The 26746-nt window shown below is 39.8% G+C and overlaps 1 long non-coding RNA gene across 1 annotated transcript in view; it reads right to left on the reverse strand.

Annotated features, from left to right (window-relative positions):
* The window catches only part of LOC134173021 (uncharacterized), a 99018-nt gene extending 72649 nt beyond the window's left edge, over positions 1-26369 (reverse strand). Inside the window, exons 1-2 of the long non-coding RNA XR_009968101.1 lie at positions 25912-26369; positions 11641-11713 (exon numbers count right to left, since the gene is read on the reverse strand). This is a non-coding gene — a long non-coding RNA (uncharacterized LOC134173021). The remainder of the gene's footprint in view (positions 1-11640; positions 11714-25911) is intronic.
* Between the last annotated feature and the right edge of the window lie 377 nt (positions 26370-26746).

The following is a 26746-nucleotide window of genomic DNA, read 5'->3' on the forward strand; positions in this document are numbered from 1 at the left end:
TTATTACAATAAATAGGCCTTTGAAGGGAGTTCAGCTCTTCCAAGTTCTAGGGCAGAAGCTAACTTCAAAATTGTGGGGTTAGGAAAAAAAATCTCTGCTGTCTAGTTATCCTATAAATGTCTCTGTAAAGGTGTTTGCCAAAGCTTTCTGGAGGCAGTCCAGAACAGTTGGGTGCAACTGGCTGTTAAAATCACAGGTGGTTCCCAAAGTAGCTGTTAAAACCCCTGTTAGTCAGAATAGTGCCCCTCTTGTGCCCATTCTCCTCTTCCTTTCCTCTTTCTCCCATCAGGCTCAGATCCAGAAGACCTTGGCCCCTCCTTCATCCTACACTCATCCTAATTCTAGGACTAGCTGATGGTGTGGCTGAAACACTCTCAGAATTTGAAACATCCTCTGAATTTCATATTGCAGTCAATGTCAGAGAGAGGATACAGGAACAGGGGGTGGCTGAGCACCACCGCTCCTGTGCTGCACAGGCATGGTCATGCTAGAGAAGGCTGAAGACAAGCAAGTAATTTACAGCTGGTGTGTGGGCTACCAGAGTGGGGCATACCAAAGCCATCTCATTAACTCCTCCCATCCTCCAACCCAAAGCATTACACTTCAGGTAAGGGCACAAACTAAATAATTTTAAAAAATATATGTATAAAATAAAATCCACTAAAAACAACAACCAAAAAGCAGCAACTGAAAAAAAAAAAAAAGAAAGAAAAACATCATAAATCTCTTTATCACATAAAAGCTGGGAATAGTGAGAAAGTTAGGCAGAATGCCAGCTTCCTGCCACTTTGAAGACAAAGCTTGTCACACCTTTACTTTGGACATCCATAAACTGCTGATATTTCAGGGGCCAGTAAGCAGGAACATGGAAATTTCTTTTTAAGCTGTAATGACTACATTCAACAGCAAGACTGCCATGTTGGCAGCAGGCAAATAGTAGACTTTGGGGGGCCAATTCTGGCCTCCCACTCAATGCCAGTGTCTGCTGTAAGCAGCAACATATACTGAAAGCACCATCTCTTTTTATATCTGAATGGATATTGAGGCAATCTATGAACTTCATTGTCTCTTAAATTAGCTAGCAGATTAGCTAAGGCCTTATTTCACAATTGCCATGGAAATACCCTACTACGTAAGTATGAGGGACATTGGCATCCAAGTTTGGGGATATGGAGGGCCAGTGGAAAATATTTAACACAGTCTTCTCCAATGTCTGTGTCTTGAACAAAACCAAATGCAGCCTTTACTGAAGACCTAACATCAGAAAAAGCACACTTATCAAAATATGCTCCCCAACCCTCGTGGTTTCATATTCATGTTTCTTCTTCTTCAGTTTGTATTCTCTGTGTCCAAGGAGAACCAGAAATGGGAAGAAGATTAAGCATTGACATTTTCCAAGTGATCCCCAAAAGACAGCGTATGAGAATGGAACATTTCATTAAACCACCATCACAATTCCTAGTTAGTTTGAGTATTACACTCCTGCCTGCCACCTCCAGTGTTGGTAAGCATATCATTTCACACAGACACATCCAGCTGGCTTGGCACACAAATGATCTGCATCACGGTGCATTGGCAGGCTGGTCTTACACAGCCCAAGCTCTGCATAAACCAGAACAGCTGCTGCCAAAAGGAAAGAGTCTAGTACTTGAGATATAGGTTCAGTTCTGTCTCTCTAACAAGTTACTTCATTATTCTATCCTGACATTCTCCATCTGAGAAATAATCCTCTTCTACTACATGGAAGTGCTGTAACTACAAATAGAGACTGGTAGGCACTCAGAAACTAGAAGAGTAGGAGGCTTGTAAATCTCTAAGACATAGTTGGAGGAGCAGAAGCAAATCTATGACTCTGTGAAGCATTCTCGGGTCCTACAGTTTAGGCTTAACTGCAGCAATTGCCCTTTGTGTACCTTCCAGAACACGGTTTTCTGAATTTGCTGAAGATGTCAGGGAAGAATTTGGGTTTAATTCAAAGAACATGCCTGCTTAAACCTTGCTTCTGGGTGGAGTAATCAGAGGGGGGGTCAGTTATTTTATTTCTCCCATAACATAAATTATGTGAGACTAATGTGTCAGTCTAAGAAGTTTCTCCTTCTGGAGATGGGACTTCAGCCAACTATGTCATAATTTTTCTTGCCTGAAGTGTCTTGTATTCATCGTATAGGAATCAAAATCCTAAGCAGTTCAGGTGGTGAGTAGATTTCCCTGTGACAATAAAATATATTTTATTTTAGACTTTTAGGCCAGCTTCCCGCCATTTCATAACAAAAACATGATTAATGATACATAAAATCCATATTTTAGAATAGAAATAAATTGGGCCATTGCAGCATTTCTATCTGGGGAAATTTTATTCTGTCATTGTTTGACAACATAATTTTACAGACTAAAACAACACTTTGTACTTAGGGAATTTCACTTCTATATTAAAATATTTTTACTGCAAAATGATATAGGAAAGGCTTGACTTTAAGAAAAGATCAATAGATTAGATAAGCTCTTTCTAAAAGGATATGGTAAGACACTTTTTACAAATGGAATTGTAGTAGTCATAATCTTATTTTAAATAAAATATAAATGGATGAATAGAGTTTATTTTTACACAAAACTGTGAAGAGTAGATTTATTTTGGTGAATAAGAAAATATAGAGTTTTAGCAATTACAATGGAGTCACAGAAATTTGCAGTAAAGGAAATAGTTAAAACATTATATTAGCCAAATACGTGTGGCGAGTGTGTATATACGTAATAAAAGTCACTTAACACTCGATATAGTTTTTTACCCAGACAACTCAAAGATGGGCAAACATCATTTTGCAGGGGAGAAAGTGAGACAGAAAGCACAGTGAAGTGACTTTTCAAGGGATTTTCCTGGTCAGAGAGCAAAGGATGGAAAATATTTGTCCTCACTTACAGTCTGGTCTTATACATTAGATTTATCGTACAGCTTACACTACATACACAGTATTCAGTGTGTGGAATGTTTTGGGCTGTGGACCATTGACAGATTGCAATATGGAGATTCTTACCCTGGTTTCCAACTCATACTGCCTTTTCTGGGATTTGAAGCTGCTTCATTTTGCTGGAGGAAGACAGCACAGAGAAAAGAAGTGACTAATAAATGGTGATAAAAGGACAACACATAAGCTTGCTTTTACCAACCTTTGGAAAGCCCTTCCAACTCTATTTCATGTGAATTGATGGGGTCACAGCAAGACTGACAGTGCCCGTTAGACACGAACTCAAAGCAAATGCTCTGTGGACAGACTAATGCAGATGAACAATGCATGAACACTGTGAGTTTCCACAAGGCATGTGGTGTGAGGACATTTCTCTTTTGTTTCTCAAGTTTCTCTCTGCTTGCTTCTCGTCTTCCCTTTTGCCATCCCACTCTATTATTTCCTTCCCTTTCTCACCAAAAGATGCCCAGAGCCTAACCCCAAAGGCAGCAGCCACATTGTGCTTGGTTAATTGGCAGCAACGGAAACTCATGGCCATTACCAGACCCAGCTGCAAGTCAGTAGATTCTTCCTTCGAGCTGTAGCTCAGAAACTCAGGCACCCAGGGTAGGTGGATGCAGTATCCTCATGTGAGAGGAAGAAGTTTGGGTACGATTAACTAGTAGCATCGCTCCTGGAGCTGACTATGGACAAAGAACTTAAAACACATCTCTTAAATCATAAGGCAGTCTGGTCTAAGTACTTCAATAGTTCTTCCAGATGTAATCAGAAGCCAAACTACACATTCATGCTAAGACCAGCATGAATTTCGAACATTTAATTTTGAACCCGATTGTGAACATACTGCCTCTTGGCATTCACTATTAAGTAGGTCATCCTCATCCACATTTGATTTTGATGTACCATCCTGAACTACAACAGAGATTTTCAGTGCAGCAGAGACAAAGAAGTAAAGCTGAAAATGCCATGGGAAGATTCAAGAAACTTGACCATTACATTTACATTCTTTCAAACCTCAGGTAAAATATACTTTTGGGGGCTTAGCTTTTTTAGATGCCAATATTGCAAAGCATTTCCACATATATGTGCATTAGAGGAAAGCAACTCCATTAAAATAAAACAAAAAATCCTTGGCTGTTCAGGTTGAGAGTGTGCTTAAATCTTTCACTGCATCAAGAACTTAAGAGGATATTGTTAAAGACACCCACACAGTCCTGACACCTCTTGACTCTGCTCATACGCTGCTATACGGGGGTCTGGCAACTGGGGAGCACTTCAACAGTGAGGAGTAAATTTTGTAAACCTTATTGCTGCCTTTTAACTCTCATGCTATATTCTAATAAAACAATTACATCAGGTCAAGAGTCTTCTAATACAGGCAAGGCAGGCTAATCCACTATGAAGGTAGTATAAGCCTTGTGGTGAAATGGGCAAAATATCAGGAGTAAAACGGCCTCAGGTGTTATCACACATTTCAGACACAGCACTAACAAAAGAGACTACTGATTTTATTTCCTATCCAAATTCAACCTTATGGCGGGAAACAGGATGAAATTCTGTTGCCTGAGTTATGTTTTAATCAGTTTTGGGTAAATTTGGCAATGCCATGCAAACTGAAACCAAGCTGAACACTAGGAAGCTTTGCTGCCAGCACAGGCTTCTCACAAACTCCAAATGGTCTGGTATCACAAGTGTAAATCACAGTTTTAATTGTAAATGGGAGAAACCCAAAATGTAACAGAACAGTCTTTTTGAATGAGTGTACATGGGTAATAGCTTTGTAAAATTGAAAGGCAGGATACTAAGACTTCCATTTAAAAATACATGACTAGTTTTCACTGACTCCAGTGGGTCAATCAGGTTGTGGAGTGGAACGGATACCTGCCAAGCTCCTGGTTCCCGGCATTTCTGGGTTGCCAAAAAAAAACAAGGAAAAGCAGCTGGAAGAGAGTAAAAGTTACTGAATAATATTTCTGCAGGGATTTCCACCTGGCAGTAGAACAGGGGAACCTGAGCTTATGCAGAGGGTTCAAGTTTGGAAACAGCTCCAAAACCACAAAGTGATTATTCGGCTGAAAAGCAAAAGCAAAAACAAAAACACAAACAAAAGAAAACCAACCAAACAAAAAAAAACAAACATCAAAAACCCCCAAAAACAGATGAAACCTGATGGCTTAGCTTCACTTACAAAATTCTTTTCCAGGTATCAAAATGATTATGTGAGCAGTTGGTGTTGGAAGACTTGTGCCCTTCACACTAACAGACCATCTTCTATCATCTTCTGACTGTATCAAACAACCCAGCTCTCGCCAATGGGCAAAAGGACAATTAAACATTTTGCTTGCACCGTACCTAAACTCAAGTAGTAACTTGGCCTTGAATCTTAGCATAGGCTGATGTATATCCCAACCTCATGATTAGCACCTGCCATGTTCTGTACCACTGTTTTTCTATTTTCTGAGTACAGGAGGGAGACAGGAAGTCAGGAGAAGCAATGTTTACAAAGAAACAGGGAAAAAAAGTTATAACCTAGGATGTGTATGGAGCACAGCATCTTTAAGAAATTATACTCCTTATGTGCCAGGCTTAATGAGCACATGAGAAGGCATAATGGCATTTTGTGTTTATCTATTTCCTCTTACTTTTGGATTGTACGATAAAGCTCCCTGTCAGGCCAAAGCTATTGCACCCATCACAACATGTCAGCAACTGTGACTCAAGAACACATTACATGCAGGAAGAGAAAGATGCAAAGATAAGATATTAGGAGTGAAATCAATACAGGATTCTCTTTTACATATCCCAGCAGTCTCATTAACTTCAAAGTAGCTGATATGAATGTAATTAAAGAGCAGAACAAACAGCAAAGGGGGAAAAGAAACCACAGGGCCCTGTTTCAAGATCCTCACTAAAATGGCACATCACAGGGCTGTACCATAAATCACAGGATACACTCTGTCAAACCTAAAAGAAATTTTTAAAAACAAATAATAGTGACATTTAAACAATGTAAATTTTATAAACACAGGCATCTGCAGTTTAAACACAAATAAGCACTGCCACCAAGGAATAACTTTAAAAAACAATGAACAAGTTCTTGGTGCTCTAACATGCTAAACCCAAATCACAGGTGGCTGGCAGAACTAAACCTGTGAGCACACAAGATAATCTTGCAAAGAAAGAGAACCAAGTGTACCATGACAGAACTGGATACTGGAGACTGCAAGCCATCTTTGCACGACAACAACCAGAAAACATGCTACTGTGCAACACTGAAACGCATGCTGCTGTTAACTCTTAACCTGTTGGGCTGTCGTCAGGTTTGCAGGCTCATGTGTAAAATGGAATGAGAATGCTTCAGTGTCCCGGCATCTTCCCAGTCATGCTTAGAGAAGACAGATGGTCACAGGACAAAATCTAACTTCAAGGGCAGTAAATGGCAGCAAGTGCAAAGAAGATGTTCGGCCTGTTGTAGGTGCTTTCCACGTGCAGTGGATAATGGGCTTGGCTAGGAAGCATGAGGGTTGCTGTACTGCCGGCTGCAACATCCCAGGCTAAAGAGGACAGCTTATTCCCCAGGCACTTCACAAGTGGCAGTGACAACTTGATAACATCCCAACCATGGCTACAGATAAAGATGCAGAAAATTTTGGGGGCAGGGAGAAACATCTTCTGGCATTTTTCATGAGCTATAAATTCCTAAGTCCTCCCCCACCTATTCACCCCACAAATATGAATCAAGGGATCAATGGATCAGTGGGGTAATTGTATAGAATGTCTTTAATGGAGAACCAACCCCTATTTCTTGCATACATTGCTCAATGCTCCTACCAAGTGTTAAATTAAAATTTACGGTAGTGCTAATTGAAGTCACATTTGTGTGTGTGCTGCGTGCTGTTAGGCAGGAGGAGACTTCTTTTGCTGGAGATTAAAACTTCAGTAATGTATTTTTGGGCTTATACCAGTTTAATGCAAAAAGCAAAACATAATTATAGGAGGCTGTTAATGGATTAAATGGCCAGAGTTGCTGTCTAGCTGTGTTCCAGTTTTAACTCTGTTGGCTTTGTGCTGTCTGTTGTCATCTCCTAATTATCTGTTCCTTTTTCAGTTGGCAGCTTTAACAGGTTGAGGGTATTATTCAAACCCAAATTAATTTGTGTTTTTCAGGAATTGCTTAAAGAGTAGGAGTTTTATTTGGAGCTTGATATGGCAATAAAATCTTTATCAGATGCAAAAGAGAAATATTTTTTGGCTGACTTTCACTGCCATGAAACTATTCACATTGATCAGCAAGAGCAGGAAATCTCTGGTGTTGCAAAACAAAACAAGAATTTCTGGAAGTGCTTGGCAGCCGATTAGTTTCTGCATGGCCTATCATCACTAGCTACCATCTCCTGTAGTTTCTGAGGGTAGAAAGCTATGGCACTTCCCCCAAAAATTGAATAGGGCATCTGCTCAGGTCTTAACTGATACTTGAACCATTGATAGTGATAAACTGAAGAATATAAGGAAAGAAATCTGGCATTAAAACCTTAAAATCTCGGGATCTTCATTCATGCAGCCAGTGAATTAAATAAGAACACTGTGTAGCATTTATATAGTGAGAAATTCTGCAAACCTCTAAGTCCCTTTAGAGTACTGACACATTAAGTGGATTGCAGCCATTCCCCCAGATCTGTGCACTGTGTTGTCACCATCCACAAAAATAGACAATGAAAAATAATTAGTCATAGAACTCTATTGCAAGCATTCTAAGGAGAAAATAATCAGTGAATGCATTTCCTAATAGATACTGAGGAAACAAAGTCTTCCCAGAGTCTAATGTTTCAGATGCATTAGCTACCAGCATGCTCCATGCTTACAGGGAAGCAGGATGTACTGAAGAGTTTATTGCAACAATCAAGTACTGCCTTTTAAAGATTAAAACATCCCCTGTATTCTCTCTTACAAAACATCTTTTGGTGAAAACAGGGAAAGGGATGGAGATGAAGACAAAACAAACACAGAAGGAGTTAATTTGAAACTAATCAAACCCCATTTTCTTCCCCTGCATCAGAAATCTATTTTATTTCAGTGCCGAATTAATTTTCAAAGACATGCCGATCCTTTTGAGGGGAATTCCACATCTTACAGCTGTGCGTTCTGCCCTGCAGTGTACGCCTTGCTCGCCCACCTGCTTACTGCAAAACACCCTGAACTTCCCAGCCCTGAGGCTGTGCCAGTAGAGCTGTGCTTTAGTCTGGTTGCTGATCTCCAGCAAAGACAATGCCTAGCCTGTTATGTTTTAAAGTAAAAGTGGTGAAGTTCAAACCCGTGTAAGAATGAGCTAGCAGAACAATTGTTACCTTGCAGAGTGTTATATTGTATTATGCATGGCCATCTGTTAATAATGCATGGTTTTGTACAGCAGTTAAAAAGCAGTTTCATTAAACAGTTTCATTTTAAGAATCATTTGTTAGGAATGCAGCTTCTGAAAAAAGCTAAATTCTCGTTCCATATTCAAAGTCTAACCCACATGCTGAGAAGAAAGGAACAGTCATATTTTAAACACATATTACAATTCATGCTTTGAAACATCATATATGTCTAGCCTTAAGTACCTCCCATTTGATAGTTAATTTTTGCCTGCTTTTGTTTTCTTCACTCATGTTGACTCAACAGTACATATTAAAATTTTAATTTCATTTCTTGTTGTGCATTTAGGTGCCAACAATAAGTTGAACTCTACCTGTTTAAAAGCTCATTTACTGGGGCAAAATTATGTCCCTTTGTTCTCACCAGGGCAAACACGGTTTTATTATCATGTAAGATTAAAAGACCTGACCTTTAGCATTGAAAAATACTGTGGTAACTCCTACAGCTCCTGACTTGAATACTCAGAAGTATGGTCCCTGCATAGCTGGCAGAGCACTAAAACATATACTGCATCTGGCAGAGATGTGTATTTTCAGCTTTCATCTGAAGCGTGCATTAGCTACTGAATTGACTATATTGTTGATAGAACAATGCGTCAAGTCCAGACCTGATGAATCCCAACTGATGGGCAGGTATATCAATGGGAAAGCATACATTCACCATTTTAACAAAAACACCGAGCTAAAGTCAGAGGCACACTATCCCCTGCCCCTTGGTGGTGGAATTAAGCCATCCCTTCCTTTGTGACGAGGACTAATGCACAGCCAGCTCCGAGAGCACAAACATTGTCACTGAGGAGCAAAACACACTCAGCAACCTGCCAAAATGGGGGGAGCAAGAATGACCATATAATGCAATCACCCACATACACAGACAAAAGATGACAAGTGGAGGGAAATACCATTTTTACCTCAGCCTGAGAAAGGCTGAGCAGCCTTTTTTCCTTTTTTTTTTTTTTAACAGACATCACAGTCATTCCCAGATTCAGGCAGTTTCTATACTGAGAGCAAACAGCATGGTCAACCTGCTTGTTATGTTGTGATATTTGAAGTCTTCTTTCAACTCCTCCTCAGAGTCTCCCAGTTACAAGACATTTGCTTGTTCACTCTAGAACAACTGCAACTACCTTCTAACCCTTGTGGTCACAGAATTGACCTCGAGAACAGCTCCCAGGGTGACAGCAAGACTCCCATTGTGGATGCTCACCCCACAGCCCTCTGGACCTGAGAGCATCCCAATGCATATCCACTTTACAATGCTGGAAAATGATACAGTCCAAGAAAATGGAAGACAAAAGCAGACTGTTAATAGCAACAGTTCACCATGCAAAAAAGTACTGATAACTGCCAGCTGCACCAGCAGGGGATGCCCACATCTAGTATCAGTCGTAACACCAGTGAATTTCTGGTAATCCATGCTAGGGATCACAGAATCTAAAGTCAGCCCAGCCTTTTTCTCCTGCAAACATGTGAAGTACAGTTATTTTTAATCTGTGACAATTGGTATTACATAGAAGAACTTTAAAAGGCATTCTTTAACAAAATCAAGTTTTTTACCTCTTCCTCCCCCATTTGGACAAAAGAGCAACAGGAGAATAAGGCAGGGCTGAAAGACAAAAGACTGTTTGAATTTCAGACCCAGACTGAATTCTCAAAGCCAACATAATAGAAAAAGCATTTGATTGCTTATAAATTCTAAGAATAAAAAAGATTAAAGTACAGAAAACATAGTTCTTCCTTATGTTCACAGCCCTTTTCCAGCACATTTTTATAGTCATCTAAAAGACAAGGTACAATTTGTTCCTATATGCAGACTGCTGAAGTAATTGTCATGACTGAGCATTAGGAAAAGCTATGGTTTAAAATACACATTTCAATTTAAAAGTGATAGCTTTTATAGAGAGAGATGCTTGAGAAGTTTATTCGTAAAGTGAGATTTTAACCTTCTATCCAATTATTCTACGTTCTCTATTTGTCATCTTTATCATGCAAACAATGCTAGCTACACTCAAAAAAAAATCCCATTTCTTCTAAATTTTGCTTCCCACATCTCTAGATTACTCCTTTTTGACCTCCCAAAACAATATTATGAATGTGGCCTTACTAAACATATCCCATACATACAGCTACTTCAGAATACAAAGAAGTACTTTCAGATTAGTGTATGGTAGGATTTTTTAGTTCATTTTTTCTCTTTTGTAAATGTCAGAATCTCATAATGGCCTATCAACAAAAGACATCAGCAATAATCTTTCCTTCTGGCTGAAGATTCAGTGGGAAATAGTGACCACAAAGAGGCACACACAGAACACACCAGACCCAAACTTTGTGGTAGGATTTTGACTGAAACCCTGTCATAGTTCAATACTTCATGGTGCTGAAGCCACAAACTACAGATACCAAACAACATGAACTCATTAAATAGCTACAGGAATTTTTTAAGACAGTAGAAAGCTTTGAGAAACTGATGCAACAAAATCCCCTTATTTAATGTAATTTTGATCAAACTGAAGTAGCTCAGCCGAACAAGCCCTGTTGTAAAATTGAAATGGGTCCCCTTTCTCATGCACTAGTTTTGCTACCAAGGGAATGGTGCCAAAATATTATTATTATTTTTTAAAGAAATTGCAGTCCATAGATGTATTCTTAATTAAGAATACATGTTCTAATGTTTAATTAGTCTCTCTGTTAAATACTTACTTTTTCCCATAGTTAAAATGTGATTTGCTTCACGTTCCAGCAATTAGATCCTTTACCAAACAGAGGAGTCTGTTTCTAGACTTTGTACTACATTCGGTCCTGGCAGACTGACCAAGATAATCCATATCATTTTCCTGTAGGAAAACTAGAGAGAGTGTGTTTCAAAGTTCCTACACACCCTACAGGACTTTTTCTCTTTGGGCAATCACATCTTTTCCCTGAGTTGTCTGCAGCTTATCATCAGTTTCTTTGAGTTGCTGATGGCAGAAAGTGACACTTAGTCCTTAGCACAGAGAATTCCCAATTATATTTGCTATCACAGTCTCTGTTTGTATATCTCCAACAATGGTTAACATTTTAAAAGGATGTCTTTAAGTCAAACAGATGGTGTTACACTGGGTATTTGTTTTCTGCTGTTTACTTATAAAAATTCCACCATGTTCCAAGCTCACTGCTTCTCAGGCACAGTCTCCCATTCTGTCACCATCGCCTTAATATTTTTCCCCTCATGTTCAATCCTATATTGTTTGCATAAACTTTTAAATAATTAAATTTCCCTTACCTTATCAATTCAAGCTGAAAGGTCTATATCACAGGCCTCTTCATAATCCTTAGTTCTTCCAGTCCTATGTCACCTGCAAACGTCATCTGTGAGAATCTACTGTGCTCCTTTGGGTCACCACTAAACATCTTAACTAGCGTAGAGCAGAAAGGAAATGCACAGAATAACTATTCCAGTTACTATGGGCCTCAAAATGCAAAGTTGCAGAACTTCATTAGGCAGATAGCTACAAAAGAAGTACAGAGAGAGTGCTTCAAGTAATCCTTTTTAAATAGTACACAGATATAATGCCATACCCTTAGCATCTGAATGAAAAACTTCTCCTAGGAAAAACAGCTTTGGAAGAAATCCATAAACTTCTCTCTGGTGTTTGGGTGTGATAGATTTTCTCAGCATGTTCTACCTCATATGAATAAGTGGGCACAAGGCTTCACAAGATAAAGTTTAAATGTCTCCAAAAGTACAAGGAATGCTATGGTGTCAAGGCAACAGCTGAATTTGAAACACACACAAAAAAAATAAAAACATCACAGAACATGTCATGGAAATATAAGTACACAAACTTCATGAATATTTATCATTGCATGTTGGTAGAATAATAGCACTGATGTAAGAAATATAAATTGAAGGTCTGCAAGAAACACAATGAACTGAAGTTCTAATTTATTTGCCTTTGTTAATAACTTGTACTTTTCTTTCCGGGTCTTCTTTTCACAGAAGACATTTTACATGCACACTACATTAATTAGACATGTAAAAGACATTTCAAGCCTGCCAACTCAATGCTTTGGGCAGTATTCCACCAGATTTCCAGACAATTAGCAGCTGGAACATCTGGAAATCTCAGACAAATGGCCACCAACCATGCAAAAATCGACTCCATATCACACAAGCCTCTGACACATCCCAGGAGTTCAGAAGCACAGACATCACAGGAGGCTCTCAAGCCTCCTGGAGCGCATGCAGGGCACACTAGAGAAGCTGCACAGGCACAGACCATGTATGTGTGTGTGCTCATGCTCTCATAGGGATGTCAGATTTGCTGTTCTGGGGTTTGAGGAGGCTGGAAGTTATGATAACTGTTTCTTTGTGAGCTTTATGTTAGTCAGTCTGTTATCTTCCTATCCTCTAGGACCTCCAGCAGCACTCTCCACAGAAGGAGAAAGAGCTGAACTTTAGTTGTGGTGTCAAAGATCCAGTCTAAGGGACTTAAAACCAAAACCTGAATCTGTTTCTTTTATTTCTTCCATTGGCCTAAAGGTCTTGCATACACCAAGACACCAGGAAGCAAATAAATACAGTATGTATCCAGCTGCCTTAACCATTGAAAAGGTAAGTCAGAATGATGACACAAAATCCTGGTATTTTCTCAGGTGTTTTCAGCATTCTGGCTCAGGTTTTCAAATCCTGATGCTCAGAGTTGGACCCCTAAAATTCCTACGCACACTGCCATGAAGTAAGTGCTGAGCACCCAAATATTGCATGAGGATGCCTTTCCCAGTCTGCTATATAAATAATGAGTCTCCATAACAGAGTTTACAGAGCTGGCTACTGGCCCTCACACTCTAGCACTGCCTGCCCCTGTGCCTTTGTCTCCAGCTTGTTTCTGATACTGTATTATGGCACAAGAACAATGCACAAACCCTCAGCATCTTGCTGTCTCAAAATGAACGGCATTCCTACAACCGATTAATCTGCCAAAAAAAGCCAAAAGCCACATCTGACTAAAAGAACTTTCCACTTCAAGGCTTGTTCCACAATTCAGTTCAGCTGACAAATGCAAAGACAAGAATTTCTCAACTGTGCAGTTTCCAGTAAGGGATGACCTGCCCCTATTGTTAGGAGAGCTGGGAAAGGAGAAGCAACCCTCTGAAAAGGATATGACTGGGGGGGCATTACTGGGATGTAACACTATGAAAAAGCTACCACTTGCCTACAAGAAGGGAGTCAGGATCAGTTCCCCATATTCTCAAAGTCACTGAGCAGGGGCTGAGCATTACACAAAATGCTGGTGACATAGAGGAAAGGTAGAACCCCTCTGCCCTTGGAACATTTCCTTGTACCCCACCTGAAACGGTAGCCAATGAAAAAGAAAGAATGGAGAGTCTGTGGTGCTAAAGATGTGGCACATTTACACCACAGACTGAAATGCAGTTGAGCAGTGTCCAAGAGGACACAAAGGTTGCATGAGATGCTATAAATATAAAGAGAAAAACATATAGGCATATGCTGAATTCTGCCCATATTCAACCCCAAATTTTTACCACCTTGTTTATCCAATTACCATCCCATTTAGCTGAGCAGTGCTTAACTGAAATTCTTCAAGGTTAAGGCCCCAGGAACAGTTGCTTTCCAGGTCAGTTCTTTGATTGCCTTTACCTCCATCTCTCCAAACACGCTGGATGCCCCCAAACCATTTGGGATAAGCAAACTTGTGCTGAATTTTCTGTCTGTCTAGTTCATATAGTACTTAAGCAGGGGGAAAAAAAACCCAACCTTTGCTTGTTCAGCTAGCTTAATATTGAAGGTAGGCAGAGATGTCCTCCTTCCATGAATATGCTAAAATTAATCCAATTTGCATGGGAACATATAAGCAGCAAATATTTATTTATGATTGGGAGGGAACTGATCCAAATATGTAAGCTAAAGGTAGATATTGAAAAAAAAAAAAACAAATCAGCATAAACATTGATCACTGTAACTTTCCTACAATTAGCTACCAGGTATAATTAATTTGTGCTTCCAGTCATATTAAATTGCTAACAAGCATAACATGTTTGAAATAAAGAAATAATTCAAATAAAATGCAATTAGGGAGATCCAGTTATTTCAGTCTGGGCAAAGTGACCCTCACTCTAATAGCCCGATAGTTAATGAAGCTGACTTTAAAAGAATTCCTTTTTCTCCCTGTGAATATTATCTTTATTTTTCCCTAAACTTCATACCAAAGTTTCAAAATTTAATTAAATATGCTACACAGTCTGGAGGAGTAAAAAGCAAGAGATATGTCAGCAATAGAAATGGCAGACTTCTTGTAAGCAGTCTGCCAACTAAGGGAGTCATATGCTGGGTTATTGTTGAACTGAAGCAGAAGGAGATAAAAAACACACAAGCATGTATTTTTATCTACTTTCAGTTAAGCATTGTGAAAGGTTGTGTTCTTTTAGCTGAAACCTTTCCTACTCCAACTAAGGATAAGATTGGAAGGGAGAGGTAAAATTGCCAGAGTAATTTTTTTACTAGAAGACAGATCTCCAGTTTAGTGCAGAGGATCTTTACTTCTAAGAGAGATCACTGTGTTTTGAAAAAGACTCCTGGCTGTGGGCTTAAGATTGTGTTTGATCAAAAACAGCTCAGAAGGATCAGTCAAAGTCAGCATCTCACTCTCTTAATGCTTTTCTGCTCAAGGCTCCTAAGAAGAGGATTGCCATGAACAGGGAGTACAAGAACACTGCCGTGAAGCAACTCTGTGCATTTGTGCATAGATGAACCATAAGCATTTAGCAGTGACTGAAGACATGGACATGGACAGACACGTACATCATTAACTAGAACTTCTTTAGTTTGTTACTGTTCCTCTGCTGCAAATTTATAGCCTCTCCATCAGAGCAGACTGCATGAACATTCCTCACCCACATCTCAAGCAAAGCTGTTTTTTCAGTGGACAATAAAGTTGGTTTGAAGAAACCTCAGAAACTTGTCACCGAAGTAGATGAGAAATATTCATCTGACCAGATACAACCTCATTTCCAAGGATCACCACATCAGGTTTAGGCAACCTATAGATACATAATTCTTGGTGCATGAGTAGGAAACAAAGATAAAAAAAGACAGCTTAAGAAAAAAGAAGACAAAGAAAATAATCACACTAGCTTTTTTGCTCATCTGGTGCCATGTTATCAAAATATTTAAGCACCTAGTAATTTATTCATCTATCATCTTATGGAGAAAATACAGACAAGTATTCACCCTATCTCTACAGAGGAAAAAAGAGAACACAAATTTAGCATGGCTGCACTCCTGAATCAACAACTGACTAAGATAGTGGTAATTTGATTATGAGGAAAAAAGCGGGCTAGTAAAGAAAAAAAGATTAAGAAAAAAAGAAAAAGAACTCCTGGAAGAGGTACAGTTAAAGGACATGGCAACTCTTCTCTTATTACTTCCGTTCTATTTTAGCAGAGGAGAACCTTACATGTTGATGGTAAATAAGCAAGACTCATGCAACAGAGAGGGCATGCCTTCTGCAGTTCCAGAGAATAACAGCTTCAGAACCAGCCAAGGCAGAGCAGGCTGTATAAATACACATGGAAGGCAGGCAAAAGCAGACTCTACTCAAGCACCTCTGCTCCCCACTTATCCCCTGGTGCTGAAATGAGCAGTTGAGCTCCATCTTTCAAACCTGCCCAAGTGTTTTGGAATGTATGCTGAGGAAACAAACACAAAAAGAAACTCTTTCAGCCTGTACAAGCAACGGCATAAGTAACAAAGGCATGGGATATTCAGAAGATTTTCTCAAGCTGTGACAGGACTTTCTCCATTGGCTGCTGACCTGAGACTTACTCTAATACTTACATGACCTTCGCTCTTTCCATTAGTCTACATCAGCCCCATTTCCATCTGCTTCACCACTATACGTTTGCTCATCCTCTTACCAGTTCCTTTCATGCACAGAACCTCTTCCTAGCTAAATCTACCTACAAAAATACTTTTATTAAATTTTATTAATTCATTAGAGATCTAAGCAAAATTATCTGTCAAAAAGTAATTGATTAAAGAGCAGTCATTCATTTGCTCCATTAGATTGTAATGGCTTATACTCTATCCTATTGCCCACACTCAGTCTAGCTTTTCTGTTGGGGCTGCCAATACTGTGGACTGTACCTCCTAAACATGAGTTCGGCACTCAAGAACAGTTTAGGAAAAAAAACAATAATAATATTAAGAATTGCCACAGCTCCTAGCAAAGAACACCATAATGTCCTTATGTATACCATCTGTAAATTCATGATCTGCTCACACTTTATGTGCCCTGTGCACATTGCAAAAACGATAGGTTCAACAGCTCAGACAAGGGTAAGAAGGATGAACCAAACTGAGAGATCAGAGTGGCTTCTGCCTTGGGGTCAGTGGGAAAGAAACCTCATCTTCAGAGTCTCTGTAACTTTTTAGTTCTGCTTGCCTTTTACACAGCACAATATGCAATTACTAGCACCACATCCAGCATCACAAGTCTACTGTGTCTTGCACAGAAACCCTCAGTGGGCATTTCCCCAGCTATCCCCAAAGTCATCGAGATTGACACGATGCACTCAAGCTGAGTGTACAAGCAGCATGTAGGAGAAAGTCAGAAGATCCTGACACCCCACCTCAACGGCGCAGCAGTGAGACTCAGCCTTCCTTTTTCCCAACAAGATTGAACAAAGTATACCATCTATGTTGAAAGACAAGTTGAATAAATGTGTTACAAACTTTTGGGGTATTTGTTTGGTTGTGCAGTTTCCCTCAGCAGGCATTTTGCTGCATCTCCAGCTGCCACAAAAATAGGCATGTAGACATTCAGGTAAAAGGGGGTTCCACGGGAGAACGTTACAAGGTCCTTTAGAAAGTAAAGATCACTTTTTTTTCCTGTTTTCCAATAAATAACAGTCTCATCTTCACATTAACTTCATAATAAATATTCAGTGCTATTCTTGTTTCGTACAGTACTGCTTTCTTAAACCTTCATTGCATTTTATATATAAAATATATTTAAAAATATCTTTTCTATATAAATATATATCTGCACATGCACACACAAAAACACAAGCTTGATGCAAAATCTTCTGTCAAGGTTCCCACTAGTGAGAAGGCATTAGGGCCACCACGATATGCAATTGAAGCTGGGCAGCCTGATACATGACAGAGATAAGGAAACTAAAGAGTGCCCTCAAAAAGACAGATAAAATTTGACTGTATGCTACGTCTTCCAGCCTGAGAGCAAAGGAACACAAAATGAAACTTGCAAGAGCAAGACTTAGGAAAAATAACAGATGACAGCTCTGTTCACTGCAGAATTCCCTGCAAAAGGATATTGCGAATAGAAAAAGTTTGCAGGGGCTGACAGGGAACCTATTCAAGAACCATGAGGGGACAGACATTTTGGGTTATCAAATGGAAAAAACACACACATCGTATTTACGAAATGTTGGAAATTGGGAGAGTACCTTGAAGAAGTATATTTCTTTCCTTATTTTTAGTCTTCCCTCTGCATCTGCTTGTAACCACCTGGATAGAGGGCTCAATGAACCTTTAGACCAAGCTAGAACAGTCATTCCTAAGCTCTTGAATTTTGTGTCTATCACAAGAGGACCTATTACAAGTTTGTGCCCTAACAACTAGTCACACAGCAGTCAGTAGATAAGCATAAATTTTAAATTGAACCTCTTGAGTCTAGAACTAATGTTTTAACTACACCATAACCTTCCTCTCTGATGCAAGGCATACTGCTGTATCAGGTCTTTTTCTGGAGGACAAAGTATCCTGAGATGCAGCTCACAGATCCAACAGTTCACAGTTACCGTACGTAGACTATGGTTATGGGAAAATGTTGGCATTTTCTTCTATAAAGAGGGTCTTGTGTAATATGTAAATGCCACAAGGGATTAGCACAAGAAATTACTTTTACAGCGTGTGAAAGTGTGCTGTGCCAATTCTCAGAAGGTCCAGCTCCAGCCAAACCTCATGACAGACCCAGAGGCAAGTGCACAGCTCTCAATGCCATTGCCCATTAGAGATGGGCAGGACCAGCTAAGAAGTCAGAAAGAAATATACGCAAAACTAGTAATTTACAATAGATCGTTTCATTGCCCAGTCTATCTGAACTAGCTGTGACAGAAAACAGTTCAAGCAGAAAATCTCCTTTTTTGGTAACATAATATTTTACAGACATTCTGTCCTTATAGAAAAGTCCTACAAAATTTAATTGAGAGGAAAGCTCATACAGTTCTGTAAAAATCGCTTTCATAACCTATAAAGCAGGGAAGCTTTTGTGTGCATTTTTATTATTCTGGTGAAGAGGTCTATGGAAAGAAAACAACATTTTAATTCAAGTGGTTAAAAAACTCCAACCCTAGAACTCTAAGGATTTTTCTGATCATATTATAAGAGATTCTATATAAAGACAGTAGCATTTTTCAGACTGTGAAATAATTAAAGCAAAAGGGAGTAAGCTGCTTATAAATAGATTTTAAAAGTACATGCAGCGCTGTCACAGAGTACCTGAAATTGTGTAGGCTATTTGAGACTGGGTATAATGGGATAATAGTTTTACCCTGTTTGTCAAAATACATGAGCTAATACTTTTCTTCTAAAAGTACAAGCTTACCTGATTCACCCCTTATGCAAATAACTTTCTCTTGGTATCTTTTGATGAGTTAATTCTTATTGTTAACTGTGGGAAGAGCCATCTAATACACAGTCATGGAAAGACCACGAGGCCTTTATGATTATATTTGTGAGCCTGGAATGTGTTCAGCACTTTATATAGCAAAGTAATATAAATAGACCAAAAGATGCAGCCAGGTTAGGAATGAGCTTTTTGTTACCTATGCACAAATATGCAAGGATAAGCTAAGTATACTTGCAAAGTTTGGATTCTTTTTGGTCAAAGTATGGAAAGAAATGGCTGAGAGTAGACTGAGAAGTTATTTGAAGCAGGATCACCTTTTATTTGCTAGAACAAAGGCTTTCAAGGACTGGCTTAAATGAGTCCCAGGCTCCCTATTAATTCCCAAAACAATGACGTAGCAGTTCTCCAAATTTAATCACCTGCTATCTGTTTATACTTACAAGATGGGTTTGGGGGCTATAAATTGCACACTATGGATCAGACATCTCCCAGATAAATAAATCTTAACCAGAAAAGTGAACCCGATAGCACATTTGAAGTTACCAATGCATGATAAAGGCTCCAAATAATTATGAAAGAGACAAGTAAGTCCAGCAGACCACAAATGGCACAAAAGAAACTTGCAGGATTAGAAACAGCCTGAATAATATTGTTGAAAACATACAGTAGAATTTAAATAGAAAGAAAAGCATATCACGCATAAGAATATGAACAGGAAGCAGACTGAAAAACAACTACAAGCAAAGAGGGAAATGAACAAGTCTATTTGATCTTTCCAGCTGACTTAGATGCGAACACTTAAAATAGCGACAACTAATTTGTGATGTAAAATTATTCCTGTTTTAATTAAATTAAAATAAATGAATGCAATTAATTATCTAGGTTGGGAGGCATGTCTACCCAGACAGAATTCCTCACACAGACCCATTGAGGAGAAGTGGGTGCATCAGGCTGACCTAAATTTGGTTTGGTGTTGGAAACTAAGATTAAGAGTTTCCAAAGCTGTCCAAGAGCTGTTCAACTAGATCCATCCAACAGTCCTGGCTTCTTGGCTTCAACCTCTGCAGCATTGCAATGACCCTTCTTCTATCTGTACTGTGTTTTCCTGCTGGGATGAAGTAGGTAAAGTCCACGAGATAGATTTTGTCTGGGGTGTCTACTTTTCCTGTACACATTAATGACTTCTTACAGAGTGAGGTGTGGGTCAGAAGTTATTCTTGTGGTACTGCCCACCATATTTCAATGATTCTATCCACAGTATCCTTTTGAAAGTTCATGAAATGGGAGCACAACTGCTCATTCCCATATTAGGAATATACCTGCTCCTAGGTATATTCCCTACTCTGTATTAAAAATTCTAATACAGAGCTGCTGCTCAGGTTATGGAAGAACAGCATTTCTCATGTATTAAACAAAGACAGAAGACTTTTCAAGATTGTTTCTTTTACATAATCTCCTGGCTTGCCAAGTAGCCCATCACATGGTGTATACAGATGCACCAGAAGACAGACAACTTTCATACTGTAAATTCCTTTGCTGTTGTGTGAATGACAACAACATTTTCTACTCATTTTTGTGGCAGTGATTCCAGCCTTATCAAAGATTGCCAGTCCAGTTACTCAGGCTTAGCAGCATTTTGCATTTTAGAATAACTTTTTCTGACCCTCTTTTTCCTTTTTATGTCTTCACTTCCCACCCTTTATCTTTTTTTAGAAGCAATTTGCTTTCTGCCATTTGCTGTCTCAGCAGGGCTGTTATCAGCACTAGTCACTAAGGGAGGACAGCTGGTAAGGGAGAGAAAGTTAGACCTTTAAGAACATAACCATGGATTTAAACACGTGAGCCTGCACTGTAAAGTCTTTTGTTATGCAATTTGCATCAAACTCACTCTGTAAGTCAGGGGCATACCCCACAGCACGTAAAGTTCATAGAAACAGTGAAGTAAGACCAAGAAGCACACACTTGTACAGATAAAGCAAATGAAGAGACCATTTGTTGCAGAGCAGTGTTTGTAATTCTGAGAACTGGCCCCTCATTCTGAAGCGGATAAAGTGGTTTGCAGAAAAAAGATGAGACTCACAGCTGGAGGAAACACAGGTGTCAAAGTCTGTTGTTACTGCTTTTGTTGTGGCTCAAAACAGGCAGGCATACTTGATAGGCATAAAAGACAAAACAGAGATACTCGAGCAAATTCAGCCCAGGACTAAATGGGTAAAACAGCCAGGTGGTTCATATTTTCCTCTTGCTTATGTTTTGCATGATGAAGTCTTTCCTAGTGAAGACAACCCAGATAGTGTAATGCAAGATGAAGATCTGAACTGCTGTTTTCAACCTGTCTTCAGCAGCAGTTTCAGAACTGGCTTTAGTAGGAATTGCACTTACACTAGAGATGAATTTGGCTCACTGCAAGGAAACATTTTAAAACCCCACTGCTGGTTTAGCTGCCTGGGTATTATCTTGTTGGCTTCCTCTAACATATTTAGCAGTGAAGTTTCAAACTGAATACAGTAGTCTAAAGGGGAGCTGGAGCTTACTGAAGTCACTGCCTAAAAGTCAGCTTGTCTTACTTATAAACCATTTGACACAGTTATTGATTTTCCTTTGGTTCAAACTCATACTAACTAGCAGACCTTGGCAGCTGCCTATTTTCTTTCCCATTAAAAAGCTCAGACATGACACTGGTTTTATAGGAGAAAGTGTCAGGGAATCAGACTCTGCACTGGCATTCCAATGGTTTAATTGATGATGAACATTTTGTTCAACTCTTGCCCCTTTCCCCGGGGTGGCCAGCAGTGCTTCAAATGCCTGCTGACTTAAATGGAGACAGCTGCAGGACACAGACTCATGTATCACAAGCTGCATGCAAGAGGAGATAGCTGAAGGGCAGAACTTCAAAGCCACTGGTTGTAACCACCCGGACAGCACAGGGCTGCTGCTGCTGCCAGCTGGTAGCTCCAAGCTGAAATGTAGGGACGTGGCCTCACAAGCAACTGAACATTTGCCATATCTTGGAGGTGCTGTATATCCACCCCAGAGAGAGGCAGGAAAACAGAGGTAAGGAGATTGCTTTAACATTTCTATTGGGCTTTCTCAGCTCCTCTGAAAACTCATAGCAGTACATCAAACACGTGGGTTTTGCTCCTCCTTCAAGGAAAGGACTGCAATTAAAGTGAGGAAGGATTGAGCTGATTTTAGCCTGCTTCCTCTAGCACACCAGCTTCAAACAATGTTTTAAAACTTTTGTAGATTAAGAACAACCACAGTTTAAATATTATTTCTTGGTACTTGAAGATTATGTAGCAATTCTTTCACCTTCACAGGAACTTCTCCACATCCTGATCATCATCAAAAGCCTCAGGCAGTATCGATTGGGATAAGACACAGTGGCCTCTAACGCTAATTTTGATGCATAATTTATTTTCAGACCCACACAGAAGAATCTAGCATAGAAGACAATTCAGGGAATTCAAGTGAAAATAGTCTTTTAACCTAGGGATGTGCGAGCATGAAGGCCTTATGCATTATTTCTACTGCCAGTATCAGACACAGCACTGACTGAGCCACTTGGTGTGACTGCAGTTTGGGCTCAACACATCAATTCTAGACATGCTAAATGAGTCAATTTTAGACATGCCAAAAGTCGACCCATGCATTAACTACTTCAAGAAAGCAACAGAGCGAGTGGCACAATTCACCATTTCGACCAAGCTCTGCCAAATGCAGGAATGGAAGAGAAGAGGAGAAGCTTAGCAAACTTTATGGCTTTTTCTCATCCCTTTCAGTTAGAACTGCCTCACTAACATAAATTAGAAGCAAAGAGGGACTCTGGCAACCAGAAACGCATAGTGGAAGGCACCACAGATTGCTGTTTGTGTGGTGGCAGTGCTGAAAAGGCACATTGGGCTGACCGACCATGCACAGAAAATGCCTCTGTGAAGCTTGCCAGATTGTTTCCTATGTTTCAGTTGTGTCCAAGACTTAGATCTCCTAACCCACATGTGTTTTATGATTCTACAAGCTGGCACCAAGCCTCTTGCTTGCTCTGTGACCTCTCATGCTAGCTTCACCCGGCAAAAAGGCCCTCAGGAAGGAGGCAGTGATGCTGTACAGCTAGAAACAGTTAGGCCCTACCTCAGAGCAGCTGGGTTGGAAGGCACACATTCCCCAGCCACAGCCTCATAGAATCACATGTGCAAATCCTTCCATCCCAGAACCAAACCCATGGAGACAAGTGTTAAGCAGCCTTCATCCTCACTGCTGGAGCACAAATGGACTACAGAAGGAGAACTGACATCACAAATGTGTTTTAACTGGAGAGCCACAATCCTATGTTCTTATTTCCTTCCCAACTTGTGTTTCTGAGCTCATGCAATTAACTATCATCAGTGTTCCAAATATCATGTGATTAAATATCATCCAGTGATCCAAATTAAGAGCAAATGAAAGGTATAACCACTAAAACTGCTGGACTAGTGTTGTTGGATGTTCTACTCAATTTACTAACCCCATTTTTTTATTCCCCTGCTGAAAACAATAGGCTAATTCATTCAACCACATTGGGCCTGTAGCATTGTGATCCAGATGGAAGAGGTTCTCAGGAGTCTTCCACAGTCTTGCAAATTATTTAGGCCCAACTTCTTCATGAAACCACAAAGGTTTTTACCAGAGATACCATACACAATGGACCTGCAATGATGTCACATTTTCTTGTGATGTAAATAGGGATGGATGATCTGAATATACACCTCTGTATTGTAATTTCTGTCACACTTCAACTGCTTCTCATTCACACAACATACTGAGCAACTCTGCTTACTTATGATGCTTAAACTCAGTAAAATACTCTTCATTATTCATTAATGGATGATCATAATTCATTAATATGAATTATGTCATAATTCATTAATGGATGTCATAATTCATTAATGGATGGTTTATAGCAGCTCTGTGAATGGAAAATGAAATCCTTTAACTATTTCTGTCCAGTTAGGAAGATTTCTTTATTCAGGTAGTAAGGAACTCTGATTGGATTACAGGTACAAAGAAGTCCTCATTACAAAATCAGTGCAATTTGGGCAAATGACACATTAGCAGTGGAGGTTGAAGAACCCAGATCTGCTGCGCAGTACAAAGCACATTGGACTAAATCTGTTTTGGGGTGAAATTTTGCCTCCAGTTACATCTACACAATGCTATTAATTTAGACAGCAGCTGGTCCAGTAATCTTGTGTTAGCTGTTCAGGAGCCAGTACTGTGAAAAACCTCACAAAGTGTTGAGAGCACCACACCCCTGGGTCACAGAAGGGCCCTACAAGGCAATAGGAGAGACAGAGAAAGCCATGCAAACATTTCCCATAACAAAGGAAGATGTCTGGGAAGAAAACATCCCTGTATTGCTGGTTTTGTTTTTACAAAGAAACTCTCATTTGTCAGCTGTCTGTCAAATTCCACAAGGCTAGAAACAAGCTGGTAACTGTACCACTACCTCAACACTTGAGGGAATACCTTACTCAAAACCTTACTATAATTAGGAAAATCCATCTACCGGTATTGATCACCTGTATACCAGCAAGTTCTGGCTCTCAGTATGAGCAGCAGAAATTTGAAGGCATACCAGAAATTTTTGAGTGCTTTCTTCCAGAACACTGGCAACGCAATGAAGAACAGTAAAAGAATGACTGCTAGACTTGCAAATGTTTTTCTATCTTTTAACTATCCATTACATTCACTGAGGAGGAAGGTACAGAATCATTTTGGCCCCATGAATGCAGTACTATGACACTGGAAAGACTTTTTCTTTTAAGCGATCATTAGAGACCCACATTTCAGGGAGCAACTTATAAGAAAAATGTATCTTTCAACCGTGACTTGAAGGCAAACTGTGATTGGGAGCAATTGGAGCTGGTCATATTGCAAGCTGCTGTAACTATGTGCCATTCTGCATTCTGTCCTCAGGCAGCCATAGCAGTAGAGAGGCATGGTACAGATTTTTATTTATCCTAACGTGCTTTGTTGTTCTCTGTAGCACAGGGATCATTAAGAAAGAAGTTTTTCAGATACAGAAAAACATAACCCACATTTTTAATGACCTCTCTATCATAGTTTCCCACTTCATACACAGCTAATTATTTTTCACTTGCAGATTTCCTGGGCATTTCTCCATTCTGGTCAGCCAAGAAAAATTTAAGAGCTGCTAATAAAAGGTGAACACTTCTCTAAATATTCTGGCACCTGGGGACAAGATGTCCTATGCATCCAACCTTCTTCTGCTCTTAACCTTTGAGAGTTTTGAAGACAATGGAACAGAAGTGGCATCTCCTCTAAAATCAAACTTTCCTGTTTGGATTTGGATTCCAAACCAAGGCAGGAAGAGGAGAAGCAACTACTGGGATTTCCAAGCTGCACCTGGCTATGTCTCCTTTGGCATTCATTCCATACACTTTAATGAAGAGGACAGAACATGAGACAGAGGATGCTTTTTCAGAGCATAGGGGAATTTTGCAAACATTTGGGGGAATAAATGTAAGTTAGAAGCATTATAACTCTGTCAATAACATGTTATACTTGAAAGGGCCTGGGTATATCTATCACTTAGCAAGTTACAGTCTCTCTTTTAGGGGAGTTTCTGGATATAAAACTCTTACCTGATTTGATGGACCAGTGCTTTCAAGCTAGTCAGCACCTGCTCTCAAAGTTGATATACTCTCAAACTGTTTCAAGTGAAGCCAAAGGATCAAAACTTAATTAGCAGTGAAATACTTATACTGATCATTTTGCTCCAGATCTCCTGAGGGACATAGATTTGTCTCTATCTGGAATTCCCACCCTACCCTCAGCTACTTGTTAGGAGGTTTGTGTTTTGTCATTTGGCAGACACTTACCTGCCGCGCATGCTGCGGTGGAAGAACGCTTTTGGCAGCAGAGGCTGTGTGGCTCTGGGAGCTGGGGAGGCAAGTTGTAGCAGCTTCGTCTCTTACGAGTGCTCCAGCTCTGCCAAACCAAACAAGACAAGGTGACATGCTTCTCTTGCTGCCTCTCAGCAGACAGACTCATTAGTTATCTGTTGGTCCCATGAGGGGGTTTGTTGGTTTTTTTTTTTTCTTTCCTGCAGGGATAACAGTCATTCAGGTGTAAGACTTCAATTAAAAGGCTTTCCTTCTCTGGCAGCCACAGCAGTGAGAGTCACACCACAGCTTAGGAAAAGAGTTTTGCTTCCAGCAGAAGCACAGAGGCGAATTTTTAGCTGTTACCAGTGGGATTTTCACAGGTGGCATCAGATGCCCAGTTCAATCTCTCACAAGGCCTTAGCAAACTCTCCCAGGCAATACAAAAGCACAAAGTATTGTTATGAAGGAATGACACTGGCAAGAATTCAGGCCATAAGGGCCTTAACACCTCTGCTGGACAGAGTCTGTTACTAAGAGAAAGAACAAAACAAACTCAATCACAGCTGGCCCCTGATGTCCTGCTCACTTGCTGGGGCAATGAGGGAGTTTTTTTGGTCACTTAGATAACAAAGCTAACCTTTGTCATTCCCTTAATTTTTGGAAATCTCCAAACACACCTGTCTAAATATCCATGACCTAGAGGGAAAAATAATATATTTAAAACACAAAATGGGTGCCAAATCTAACTCATCAGTCTCTGCTGAGATTCCTGAGAGTCTTGGGAGGTGGGACCTCGAGCAGTTTATTTTGGCATTGTCCTCAGTGAGAG

Source organism: Pezoporus occidentalis, unplaced genomic scaffold, assembly GCF_034315485.1.
Source record: "Pezoporus occidentalis ecotype Australia unplaced genomic scaffold, CSIRO_AGI_Poc_V1 ctg49, whole genome shotgun sequence".
Lineage (NCBI taxonomy): Eukaryota > Metazoa > Chordata > Aves > Psittaciformes > Psittacidae > Pezoporus > Pezoporus occidentalis.